Here is a 14,136-nt window from a genome sequence, read left to right as displayed (position 1 = left end):
TGATCAGAGAGATCATGAATTTTCCATTAGTAGAAGCATTCGAGCATAGATTAGATAGATGATGGCTGGCCAAGTAATATTGTATTAAGGATTACTGTACCAGGCAATCAGATGAGACCAGAGGTTGGCAAGTTTTCCCAAAAAAGGGCCAGATAGCAAACATTTTAAGAACTGCAGGCTACAAACAGTTTTTGTCATACATACTTCTTCTACTTTCTTTCTTTTTTTTTTTTTTTAAACAAGGTTTGAAAAAGGTAAAAACCATTCTTAGCTCATGGACAGCACACAAAGAAAGGCTCAGGCAGGATCTGCTCCTCAGGCTGCAGATTGTCTACCCCTGGATTGAATGATCTTCCAAACTGGTTATTTTTGATGCTTTGAAGGTGCTAATACTGCATTTTGATTTTTAGGAAGACTGAAATTTTGGGCAGGATGTTTTACAGGGTAGAAGAAATTAGCAAGAGCTGCTAAGGATAAAGCAGATTGCAAGGCTGGATTCAATACCACATAAGCTGGTCTATGATTATGCACCTTGTGATGTGGCAAGTACTTCTTCATGGACTGGTTAGTCTAGTCTACACGGAGCACCCTCACACATGCCTTGGTGTCATTAAGCCAAGGAAAATCTTGCCTGATGTTTCATGAAATTCATAACAAACCACAAAGACTGCAATAGCAGCATCCCACATCCTGAGCGAGCATACTGCTACTCCTCCAATGGCTTCCTCCATACTTTCCCCTGGATACTGCTACTGTCTTCCACCTTTTGTGGTCTCCCCCAGTGATACTGCCACTCTGCACCTCTCACCTGATGCTCAGTAAATGCCAAGCTACCCAGTGCTCCTCCAGCACCTGTCCTCTTTCCCTTGCAGTGCTGGGCCCACACCTCCCACTCTGAGAAGCATCCCTCACCCTGACCCTGTGACTGCCTGGCATCTCAGAGCTCTGGACAGCCTTCACTAGCTCCTCCCACCATCTTCACTCTTCTCCTACTTTTCCCTTGGCAGCGACAGGATACCAGCTCTGGCTCCGAGATTCCTCTGCTTTTGGTACTATTTCACAACTCTCTGCTTCCCCATCTGTCTCCATGAACTGGATCATAAATTCCAAAATTACAGATCCTGACTCGCATTCCCCTCAACACCCCTAATCTCTTGCAGAATGGCTTGCAAATGTTCTTTCTAAGATGCATTCTAGAAACCTTTTCTGAGTGTCTTCCCCAAAGAAGAGAAAGAAATAAGCCCAACTTCCATAACTGGCAGGACAAACTTCAGAAGCTCACTGTTGTGGAATTTAGAGAATAAAGTAAAAAACCCTGAAGGACAAATGGAGATGGGCCACCCAACCCAGAAGGACTCTAAACCTATTGTTGCTTTTTTAGGACTAGATCTTAGAGGATCTCAGATCTTAGAGGACTGAAAACTGATGTACAAAGCAATTTAAATAAAACCTCACCCCACCACATACAAAAATAAATCTCTCTGAAAGTACTCCCGTGGCTGTGAGTTAAGAGTCTATCTTCACAGTTGCAGAGCAGCTCTCTACAAAAAAATCATCAAGAGTCTGGGGGTGTGGCTCAGTGACAGAGCCCCACCTAGCATGCCTGATGCTCTGATTTTGATTCCCAACACAGAAGAAGAAGGAAAAGGAGAAGAAGGAGGAGAAAGGCAGGCAGGGTCATCAATTTCAAAGGAGGAAAAAAGTGACATTAGTGACAAAATCTGCTAATTAAGACACCATCTAGGGCTAAAGGTGTAGCTCAGTGGCAGACCACATGCTAGCATGTGTGAGACCCTGGGTTCCTGCAACAACAATGAAACACCACCTTCCTGAAGGTATTAAGGTTAACATCAGCAGTAAAGGGAAAAATAAACATTGTGTGCTGACATAAAACGACAAAAAGAACACAGCATCAAATCTGGGTCTCACCAGGAGCAAACATCAGACAAATGCAACCTGAAAACCATTCTACAAAATTACTGGGACTGTTTATTAAGCTTCAAAAGTCTTAAGATCTTAGAAGTCAAGACAAGACATAAGACATGACAGCTTGGGGACGATCCTGGGATGAAGCTCAGCCTCAAGGGGTACTATTGGGATAAAATCTGAATAGAGTCTCTGGGAGAGGGGTAAATGGAGCATCTTATTCTTCTTCTTCTAGGTTTGCAAAATAAAATATTAATGCCAGGTACAGTGGTGCACATCTGTAATCTTGGTGACTTGGGAAGCTAAGGCAGATGGATTGCAAGTTTAATGTAAGCCTCAGCAATGCAGGGAGACCCTGTCTCAAAATAATATATATATGAAGCTGTGGATGTAGCTCAGTGCTTAAATACCTCTGGGTTCAGTTCCTAGTGCCAAAAAAAAAAAAAAAAAAAAAGAAAGAAAAAAAAGGAAAAAAAAAGTTAAAAATAAAAAGAGCTAGAGGAATAGGTCAGTGGAAATGAACCCCTGGATTCAACCTCTGGTACCACAAAATAAACAAAAATATTGAGAATATTTTAGCACCTGAGCACACAGCTTTATGCTACAACAGGCAAAACCAATCAATGTGACATAAGCTGGAACATTCTTTCAGGGTGGGGTGGGGCAGCTGACTGGGAAAGGGAGTCAGAAAGCTTTCTGGTGAGTTGAAGAATTCTAGAACTTGAGCTGGGTGGTGCTTACAAGGCATATACTCATGTAAACAACCATGAGTGATATACTTTAGATCAGTTCCCTTTACTTCATGTATGTTATACCTCAATTAAAGAGCAGAACAAAAATCCCTTATGTTCAATCTAAAGAATTTCTACAAAGAAACTTCAGGTGCCGTATTCACTCAGGAGACAACAGATGACCTACTTAAATGTAGCTTTTGTGAAAAGAAATTCATTGCTGTAAATAAGGAGCCTCTGTGAAATATCATTTCCATAACGTTTTCTGGCATTTTCTTATTAATGATGCTGAAGATGGAAGTATTTTGGCTCAGCTGCTTATAAAATTAATTGAAGCAGAAGTGTTTCCTGGGGTGAGGTAGCCCAACCACTCTCCCACCGCAGGGGTCTAACAGGATTGGCCACAGCAAATATCAAGCTAGTGTAGGACTGTTAGAAATGAAGACATCAGAGTGATAGAGAATAAACAACAATCAGAGGGAAAAACCAAAGACAAAAAGCCCTGTCTTTAGGGGAAATAGACCCTCAAAGGGACAGCAGATAAACAGACCAACCTAACCATGCTGAGAATTCTCTCGCTGTAATTTTCTTGTGTTTTGGAGTTTCTGTCAGCATTGGAAGAGCAAGGGAATTTTTGAGGGTTAGAGAAAGAAACACTAACAGCAGAGGTACCATATAAAGGGTGGAAATCTGGTCTTGAATCACAGAAAGACAAGTATGGATTTCAGCTCTACTCATAGCTGGCTGAGAAGCCTGGACCAGGAGCCTGCATCCCCCTGCACCTTCATTTGCTCATCCGTCAAATATGACGTTGTCCCTAACCCAGAATGGCACTGGGACATGAGTGTCATCTCGGCTATAGTGCTGAGCGCACAGTAGGCAGTCAACAAAGGGCAGCTGCTATTCATTTTTCTTGTCACTTCCCCTTAGCAGCCAACAAACGCGGCTCCCCTTCCCAGTGTTCACTATGAAAACTTCCTCTGCCTAAAATATGCCTGAAGTTGCTCCTCCCTGAAAGGGATGCTGCAAACAGCAGACAATGCATTAAAACAAGGCCCTCCATTGCTGACAGCAGGTCCTCAAGAGAAGGCCAAAGGAGCAAGTTCCAGGGGTCAGGAGCACTCTTGTGTTCAATTTCTCTGGGACCACGTGGGGGCATTCACTTAGCAGAAGTGCCAGAATAGTGGCAATTTGGCCCTGAAGCACCTTCTCTGGGCCCAAATGGAGCAGAGAGAGCAGGCTTCTAGCCTCATTTTCCCAGCTGAAGGGCCATGAGCTCAGGCAGCATTAAAAGAAGCACCAAACCACATGCCCCAAGTCCTGCTGACACACAGAGTGTCCTCAGCTGCTTGTGTGTAAAAAGTGGAGGGATAATGGCCAGGAGTGGGGAGAAGGTGCTTTTGCACAGGGCAACAATGCACATTCTGTAGACAAACCTCTGCAACTTCCAAAGCTTTGGAAATCATGTGCAAGTCTGTGAATGATAGAGGTTTAAAGAGCCTCCTCTTCTAGGAGGGCAAGTTCCTAAGCCTAATAAAAGTGTCCAGAAGACATCAAGACCCCCAAAGTGGTTTTCTTTGTGACTTTAATAAAAAGAGATTCATTGCTGTAAATAAGAAGCCTCTGTCAGGTGACTTCTGTGGTAACAGGCAATCACGCTGGCAATTAGAACAGCTGCTACGAAGGACAGGTAGAGGACCTCGCCTCCCACTGAGCCACCTCTAGCCCTACAGTTCTGACATCTGCTCCTCCACAGGTCAGTCATGGGAACAGGCATCCAGGTACTTCCGCACTGCTTTCCTCTGTGGTCCTCACCTGGCTCTTCACCAGTGACCTGCAGTCTCAGTGTTTGAGAAAGGTGCACTGAGTGCCAGTGCTGTGGAGTATGGCAAGCCCTAAGTGAATGGTAGTTGAGAAAATGTGGGCCCAAGGGAGGGAAAGGAGCAACAAAAGGAAGGAGGGTGGCATGCCTACTTTTGAGTTCTTTTTGTTATATCCACCAACCCATGGAGTCATTTCGATCAGTTCTGTGCATGAAGGACAGACACCTAGATTCACCTGAACGCCTGTGGGGCCCTTCCATCAACAAACACCTAAAATTTGTGACTTCCTAAAAGTTGACTGATATGAAGGATTATTTCTGTGGTTTTCATTTCTTGTGATCTTTGAAGAATCCCAAGGCCTTACTCCACTACCCCAACAGTGGTCTCAACAAGAGCAACACAGTGAACAAGTGAACACCCCTGATGCCTATGACAGTGAATAAGCCAAGACACACAACCCTCGAACACACCACCCTCAAAGCACAAGCTCATTCAGGGCAGTACAGGATCCAAGAAGTGTGTGGATTTGCTCCATGGGCGTGTTATGCCATAGAGCTGCTCAACATCTCCAAGGACAACCAGATCCTTGAGTTCATCAAGAAAAGAGGGTGGAGACAAACACCCACACCAAGAAGCAACAAGAACTATGGAGCAATGTCCTGGCTGTCATGAGAAGAGCAGTCCCAAGGACTGAGCTCCCTCTTTCCTTTATGCATAGTAAAACCTTCAAATTAAACAAAGAATTATAAAAAATACGAGAGGTACTGAAAGATTGGGCCTAGCAAATATCTGATTTCAGATTTTATAATGTCATATTGAATAAGGGTAGGTTCCACAAACCACTGGACAGAGATTTTGCTCACAGGAAAGGTACCATGTGGACCCAATATAATCCAGAGAACTTCAGTACAACCAGAAAATGGTAGCCCTCCCTCCAGACATTTTACTTCCTTTAGCTAGAGAAGTATTGTAACACATTGATCAGGTTGGCTCAAGCCATTTTATCTTTATCTGCCAGAAAATTGTTATTGCAAAAACATACCCCGATGACTATGACATTAATGGCACTCACTTTCACATGGTGTCTTGTACAGTGCACACCCTTATGAAGCAGCTTTGAGTCACCACATGAGATTAATATGGTTCTCTTTAAAAGAAAAAAAAAAAGTCAAAAGAGAACAACTGCATTTCTGCCTTCATCAGTGAGGAATAATAGACATAGGCTATATGAACCTCAAAAATGTCTCAAGATTGCTCCAGAAATCCCCCATAGATAAGATCAGAGGATTAAAAACTGGTAAAATAATCCTACAGAAAGATCTGTTTGTTTAACAAATTGATAATTATAAGAAAGGAGTGAATATTGATAAATCTTTGACTTGGCCTTTGGTCCTGTCCTCTTTACTTCTATTTAATATACCAACAACAACAGTCATTAACATTACCATTTCATGTGTGCTGAACCCTGTGGGAAGAACTAACAGTGAGGGAAACCCATGAATACAGACTTGAGTATCCTTTATCCAAAATGCTTGGGTCCAGAAGTTTCAGATTTTTTCAGATTTTGGGATCTCTGCAGGATAATGAGGATGGGCCCCCAAGTCTAAACACAAAGTCATTTGTTTCATATGCACCTCATACACAGTATTTTTAGTGTGGCTGCCTTTTGATTGAAACCCATCACATGAGGTCAGGTATGGAAGCTGCTCTGTGCCACTTTGTCAGCACTCAAAAAGCTTTTGCTTTAGATCATTTCAGATTTCGAATTAGGGATGCTCAACCTGTATATTCAATAGGGCATTCTAATTACATTTTGCCACTGATTTGGATGATGATATAGAAGGTTTGTGTACCAGTTCCACACAGGACACAAAGCAGAAAAAATTAGACAATGCAAAAGATGACTAAAATTCAGAATTAAAAAAAAAAAAAAATTCTGACCAGCTGGAGTGAAAGCCCCATTTTAACAAGATCAAAAATTACAGCACTAGGAGTACAGCTCGGCAGCAGAGCGCCTGCTTAGCATGTGCTGGATTCCATCCCCCGCCCCACAGTGGGAGGTAAATATAGGGCCTCAAATCTAAGTTCAAGAAAACAACTGGACAGCAATATAGTCTGATACAATACAGGCAGAATGCTAGACTGAGAAGAGCACAGGCCAGAGCCCAGAGATCCAAATTCAAATCCTACCCTCTGCTACTTTTTAGCTGTTATTTAAGTTCTCTGAGTCATCTAACTTCTGAGGCTTTTCTTGAAGTCTTTCTCCTCATCTGCACACCGGGATGCTATCCACCATGCAGAATTACTGTGAGTATTCAATTAGGAAACATATGTTCCCAGCACATAAGAGGTATTAAAAAATCAAAGCTCACATGATCAAAACTTGCATCAAAGATGTCACAGTTACCATTTAGTTATTCCTCTGGTAAACATTTACATTATCTACTGGTCCCTGTGCTATAATTCGGGATTCCATGGCAAAAAAGCTATGGCCCCTACCTTTAAAAAGCAATAGTTTTAAAGGCAAGACACAATTGGAAAGACAACAGAACTACTTGGAAATAAAACAAGTACCACAGAGTATAATGTGCTGTCTGTACAAGATACTGAGCAGGGGAAAGGAAGGACACCTAAATTAGAACATTAGATGGCTTCCCACAGAAAACCCTTGAGCCCAAGGCTCTGCAGCCTAGCAGTGGATTCTCAACAGGGTCCTCCTGGCATGTTTCAAGCCTGCTTCAAGCCTGCTTACTGCAAACAGTAGAAAAGCAATGGACCTGTATTTGCATACTGCAAACCAGCAGGGCCGGTTCCCTCTCAATAAACATAGTGATGCCCTCTGGTTACTGTCACCAAACAAAGCAAAATAAAACAACTTCCAATGCCTCCTTCATGGGAGAGGGGAATGTACAGCAGCAACCGCTCCAGGCAAGGACAGTGGATGAGGAAGACCACAGGTAGAAGAAAGGAAGCTCTCAGCTCCACATCTTCAATTCCAGAAACATCCCACAGCCTCTGCATAGGCGTGGAATATTCTTGTCCTCTTCCTCACGCCCATCACCTAGTCTGTTTCTTTTCTTCCTTCATATCTCAGCTCAACTATGCCTCTGAGGGAGGACTTTCCTGACTACCTTATCTCCTACACAGGCCAATTCCATATCAGATCCTCCAAGAGCACTCTGTACCTCACCTTCAGGGCACGTAAGCAATTATCTTACACATTTTCAATAACAGTCTACCCGAATATAATCAAAGCTCTATGAGAAAGAGATGATGTTGGGTCTTCATTTTTCCCCTTTCCTCATTGTTTTCCCAGCATTTGACTCAGTCCTAGCACCTCCTAGGTGCCTAGCAAATACTTGATGAAGAAGAAGAAGCTAAGAATGAATAAAACCGGACAGTATGTTTGAGAAAATATGAATGAGTCCTGTATAGCAGGAAGGAGAGGTATGTGTGGCAAAGCAGCTGGAAACCACATTAAAAAAAAAAAACTAAAAACTACCTCTAGATGGAACTTAAATGAAATGAGAAAAGTGATGGATCCGTATTTCAGCAAAAATGTGCATTTCAGAAGGATGCTGCAATACCAGTGAGAACCAGACTCCTAAAGCATGGCACCCAGCTGGGAGATAGGACAGAAATACAGGCAGGGTGAGGAGGGCCTGCAAGAAGGCAGTAGGGTGGAAATGGAGAAGAAAAGGTGGCAGGACAAGTGGAATGGGTAGAACTCTGACTCCTGCCTGAACTGGAAGGGAGAGGAGGAAGAACAGCACAAGAGGAAGAGTCCAAAATGTTGCCCAGGGTTCTGTATTGAAAGACTACACGGAAGACGGGGAGTGGGCAAGATTAGTGAATGAAGACAGAATGGCAGGTCTGCAGGAAAAATGATGAGCTTGGTTTTGGACTTGCTGAGTCTGAGGAGAGCACTCAGAAGAGACTGGGCTCAAGATACAGAGCAGGGGTCATGGGCACATAAATGAGCATCGAAGCTGTGGATAAGAACCGAGGAGTGAGCAGAGCTTAGAAGAAAATGGCATTTAAGGGACAAAAGGAGAAAAAAAGAGTCCATAATGGAAACTGTGAGGGAAACAGAGACAATAAAAAGTAGGACTGGTTCTGGTACACCAAGGGTAATAGTAGCAATGACGGATGTGCCAAGAACTCAGAAGATAAGAAAGAAAAGTGCTCAGGAGTTCTGGTAACTCTGGGCAGAGTAGCTTTCGTGGAGTGCTTAGACAGAAGCAGGATTTCAGCAAATGATGATTTGAGGAAGCAGAGGTGGCAATTCTAGAACGCTCTTCCAAGAAATGCAGCTAGGAAAATGGCAGGTGTAAATGGGAGAGGACGTTGTTTCTTTCCAAGGTAAAATAAAAACTAAAATACATAAATGGGAAGATGGTAAACAGGAAAGAAAATTCACAAATGCAAGAACTAGGTCCCTGAGGCAAAGGAGATGGGGTGGCAGTACACATTTGAAACGAGCCCCAGAAAAAGCACCCTTGCTTTCACTGACTTGAATTAAAGGCTGGAGAAAGGACAGAAGAGGACATCAAAGAGCCTTGACTAAGGGCTACAACTTAGGGAAGCAAAAAGCAAGGCTGGAGGTGGAGGAGAGAAATGAAAAAACAGACACACTAGGAAATTGGCAAGAGAGCTGTCTGAGCACACATGGGGAGCGTCAAGGGCTAGGCCGGCCGATGACAGCATCAAGAGCATGTGTCTACAATGTAGCCGACAGGGCCTACGGTTTTCCCAAGAAAGCAATTCCTGCCCTATCTGGAGGATTCCTTGAGGAAGAGGACTTACACACGCTGGAAGACAGACTGACAAACCAAAAGGAGTTCAAAGGATGATGCAGAAGAAGTATGAGAAAAGCCCAAAGGTGATCATTCTGGAGCTGGACTAGGAAACAGGTGCTACCCAGTCCGCCATGGACATAGAAACTTCTATTTATTCTCCTTTGATTATATAATCAGGCCCTCATGATGCTGGACAAAGGTGGGAAGATCAGTGTACAGAAAAAAGGAGAAGCCATTACTTGACTTCACTTCTGTGGATGAAGGTGGATGACCTGGGCCGCTGCAATGTGCCCTGGATGGACCCCTACTGGTCCTACCATATGCAGTGCACACACCACATTACTGCCTGAGTAATTTAAAATTGATGAGAGAATTACACTCTTGTTTACATTTTCAGTACTCTGATCTCTACTCCCACATTTTAAAAAATGACATCTAAACTTCTTAGCCTGACAAAATTAACTGCTATTTTTTAAACATCCATCTTCTACTAGAACTAGGTGGATAGCATACCAGCTCATTCAATTTATAATTTTTATAATTCCCACTGCCCCACCCCCTGGCAGTGCTGCAGATCTAATCCAGGGCTTTGTGCATGCTAGGCAAGTGCTCTATCATTGAGCAACGCCCCAAATCTCCTTCTTTCCTTTTTCATAGATGAGGAAACTAAAGCTTAGAAAGGAAGTGACCTATCCAAGGTTACAAAACTAGTTCAATGGCAAAGCTAGCACTGGGATACAGGCATCTGACACAACAATCCGTGCTGTTCACATGCTATTGCCCATAAGGCCCTCGTGATGTGGCTCCCACTTATCTCTGTAGTCACCTCTCATCCTACAACTCTATGCTGCCTCCTCTGATGAACCACTCAAAGGCCATGAAGTATACTTACAGTCCTTGGTTCATGCCATCTCCCACCCCTCTTCATCTGGTACTGCCTGCTTATTCTTTAGAATGTGATAAAGCAGTAAGTCCTCATACAAACTTTCTGGTGTCTCAGCCTCACTTACAAACACGCCAAAACCTCCTCCACCAAACCTCTATGATAAACTCTATGCTATAGTTTTTAAAAAGTAAACTCCTTGACAAGAGGAATGCATATCTTACTTATTTTTGCATTCCGAGTTTGCAGTTCAGTGCCAGGCACACAGCAGATGCTCAATAAACATTTATGTTTATTCTCTAGAATGGAAGTTGATTGAGAACAACTTTACACGGCTGTGCTTGAATACAGCTCAGTACTCAGTTCCTTAAAGGGTTTCAAAATCATGTCACATGAAAGCACATAGGAACTGACCAAGAAAAACGGAAGGAAGAGTAGAGACATTCTGGGCAACAGGAACTACAGGAACAGAGAACTAGAGGCAAGCAATTTAATAAGACTAGAGCGCAGAGTTAAGGAATAAGGGACAATATGGCAATATGAGTTTTCACAAGACTGGCCTTTTCATCATTCAGACGTTAGCTCAAATGTCACCTCCTCAGAAACTCAAACCTGTCCAGCTGGATGTCTAGGAGGATGTTTTAAAAACATCCCTCAATAAAAAATACATAAATAAAAATAAAAAAGCTCCCTTGGTGTCTTCTAAGTTTCTCTCTACCCCATTACCCTGTTTTCTTTTTTGTAGCAGTTATAAGGATCTGAAATACCTACCACTCCTTAAAAATTATGTACTGCTGGACACAGTGGCACACGTTTGTAATCCCAGCAGCTTGTGAGGCTAAAACAGAAGGATTGAAAGTTCAAAGCCAGCCTCAGCAAAAACAAAGCGCTAAGCAACTCAGTGAGTTGTCTCTAAATAAAAACACAAAATAGGGCTGGGGATGTGGCTCAGTGGTAGAGCACTTGCTTGGCATGTGTGGAGCACTGGGTCTGATTCTCAGCACTACATAAAAACACATAAACAAAATAAAGGTATTGTGTCCATCTATAACTAAAAAATATTTTTAAAAATATATATTTATTGACAAGCACTGCTATCACCATCAAAAAGCAGGCTCCCTGAAATAGAACTATTTCTGTCTTCAGTGTATATAGTAATGTCTGGCACCTAACAAGCACTGGAATGTTTTAGTCAGTCAATCAACAAGTAAAACAAAATCCTCTGTCGTTGTGGAGTTTACTATGGGTAAATAAATTAAATATGCTAGCCTAGGAAAGGAGAGACCAGGAAGATAAACTCTTAGCTTTCAAAGACATATAGAGCTATTAAATGTGAGGGTGATTTCTAGAACCTAAAGGAGAAACCTGATAAGATTACTACATAACTTCTTTTAGCTCAGCATTTAAGAGTCAGAACTTGGAAAGACCAAACGGAAGCAACCAGAAGTATTGAGGTTTTTGTCACTGAAGAAACAGACCAGTAAGCAAAGGTGTCATGGAAAAATATCCAAGTAGCCAATGGTAAAGGAAGCCTAAGACAGAGGCCCCAAGCTATAGTTACAGATACACGTGGGCACAGATGCACAGCTTTGAGAAACACTGAATTAGTTGCCAAAACTTTTTGAAACAATGGAGAAGCATATCAGTGGTGCTAAAAAATAAGGAGATTACATATATGCACAAATGCACCCTAGCCTTAGTTTCATTTCTCCATTAAGTAGGGTGCTTATAAAAATTCAATTCAGTAAAAATATGACTTTATTTCTGACAAAGAAATTTTCTTACACTGCATTTACCTTACCTGACTGATTTCTCTTAAGCATTAGTTTGTAACTTCGGGACCAAACCAAGGAATCGAGAACCTTAGTTTAGAAAAGCCTTTAGAGGGCCAGGGATGTGGCTCAGTGGTAGAGCACTTGCCTAGCACAAGCCAGACCCTGGGTTCCATCCCCTATATCTCAAGAAAAAGGGATGGAAGGAGGAAAAAAAAAGAGAAAAAGTGTTTAGGAGACTTAGTTTAACTTCATTTAACAAATAATGTATTATTGCTCCCACCTCACAGAGGAGGGCAGAAAGGGAAGAAATGTCCAGAGTCACAGAGCAAATCTGAGCAAAGCCAGGACGAGAACCCAGATGTCCCAGCCCCTGTGTTCTAACACGGGATTCTGAGTACTCCCTGCCAGAGGACAACAGGGGGACTGACTTGGGAAATAAGCAGAAGTTTTCTAGTCAGAAGACCCCGGACTGAACCAGTGTGCGGGGACGTGGATGGAGAGGAGGGGCGACAGGCGTTCTCAGTTAACTCCCCGGAGGTGGGAGGACCGCCCTGAGGTGGGCGCTGGAGGATTCTGAAACGCGAAGTGACCTTCGGCCTTGCCGCCGAGCTCGCCCCCTTCTCTTCAGGAGTCCAAAACCAACCCCGCAGGAGCCCACTCCTCCCTCAGCAGCCGCTGCTTACTTACCGCCACTCAACTTCCGGCAACCATAGCGTCGCCCTCAGCGCGCGCCCGAATGACGTACGTGGCCCCGCCCCCAGCCACCGGGTGGGAGATTTACGCGCATGCGCATAGGGCCCTGGACCAGCTAAGTGAAATGCGCCCCTAGCACCTGCTTGGATGGGAGGAGCTTCAGTCGCAGGGAAGGCGGGCGTCAGGATGTGGGCGAGGTCCCTGGTTGAGAACTCTATCTGGGCTTTGGGAATGGGAATGTCTATATGCTGGTTAGCCTTTTACAAAAGAAAAAAATAAATAAAAGATCTGTGGCCTCTCTTGATATCATAGGATGAGAGGAATTATCATCCCCTCTGGCATCTTCTAGGACAGGCGGCAATGGCCTGCCTCAAACAAGTAGTACCAGGACCATTTGAGAGGCAGGTGTGAAGACAAAGGAGATGAAAATTTTAATAGTAAAAGGCCACGGAAGGTTGACAATAACCAACCTACTTTTTTCGGAAATCAGTCTTTTCATTATAAATTATTTCTTGAGTATACACTATCTGTGAAGCACCGGATAGACGTTGAAGATTGGACTGTGAATATTATTAATTTCTCAATCTGGCCTTCTATAGCCTCACAATAATAAGAACAATGACTACTAGTTATTATCTATCATGTTATTATCTATCATGTTTTCTGGGTTTTACATCTCTAGTCCTCCAAGGTTGATGTTTTATTATTATCTACATTTTACATGTGAAAAAATAGAGGCCAGGAAATTTTAAGCATCTTGCCTAACAGTTAAAAGGGCTTTTAGGCCAGAGCAGTAATCCATTTGTTTTGACAGAGCTGGATGTGGTGGCCTGTAATCCTAGCTACTCCGAAGGCTGAGGCAGGAAGATCACTTGGGCCCAGGAGTTTGAGGTCAGCCTGGGCAACATAGCAAAACACACACACACACACAGTCAGTAGGAATGCAACCTCTTATTGATAGAGAACAGGTAGATGTGAACTGTGAAATTAAGGGAATAATTCTAAAACTGTGCCCACTGTGCTTTCTCTTAAAAAAAGAATTCACCTGCAGCCCTGACTAGCCTAAGTTGACAACATATGTTACATTCCTCAGCAAACTGTTACCTGCAGGAGACATGCAGATTCAAAATTCCAATGAGAACACAAGTTATCCTGAAGGGAGAGGATCTGGTAATCCTCCACACAGACAAGATCCCAGAACTCAGGCAAATAAGGAAAACTTCTCCTAACCCTAAAATCTGTAAGAACCGGGTCTAATTAGAACCAGTCATTATGGTTCAAAGTGACCTAGAGTTGTCTTGTGCAGTAGGGACTTGAGAATCTCATGTCAGTCTGCTGTCAAAAGTAAAGAGGTGTTGGGGGGCGGGGGGGATCAAGAGGTGAACCTAGGTGGGACTCTCTGGAAATTTCCATGGGACCCCCAATAAAACTGGAGGTTAGGAGAAGCATACTGTCCTTCTCCTAAGAGGATCTACTCTGTCCCTTGAGAGTGTCCTTTTTCCCTTT

At 43.2% G+C, this 14,136-nt stretch overlaps 1 protein-coding gene across 2 annotated transcripts in view; it reads right to left on the bottom strand.

The window, feature by feature from the left end:
• Positions 1-12,692, bottom strand: part of LOC125611745 (ubiquitin-like modifier-activating enzyme ATG7) — a 51,345-nt gene extending 38,653 nt beyond the window's left edge. Inside the window, exon 1 of one of the 2 annotated variants that reach the window (XM_048787125.1) lies at positions 12,625-12,692. The gene's annotated coding sequence lies outside the window, so the exon portion shown is untranslated. Of the gene's footprint in view, positions 1-11,963; positions 12,553-12,624 lie in introns of those variants that run through there. The other variant, XM_048787124.1, reaches the window with a different exon arrangement.
• Positions 12,693-14,136: the final 1,444 nt, after the last annotated feature.

Source organism: Marmota marmota, unplaced genomic scaffold, assembly GCF_001458135.2.
Source record: "Marmota marmota marmota unplaced genomic scaffold, marMar, whole genome shotgun sequence".
In the NCBI taxonomy this organism is placed as follows: domain Eukaryota; kingdom Metazoa; phylum Chordata; class Mammalia; order Rodentia; family Sciuridae; genus Marmota; species Marmota marmota.
Note: the sequence above shows the minus strand (reverse complement) of the source record. Positions and strands in the feature narration are given on the sequence as shown.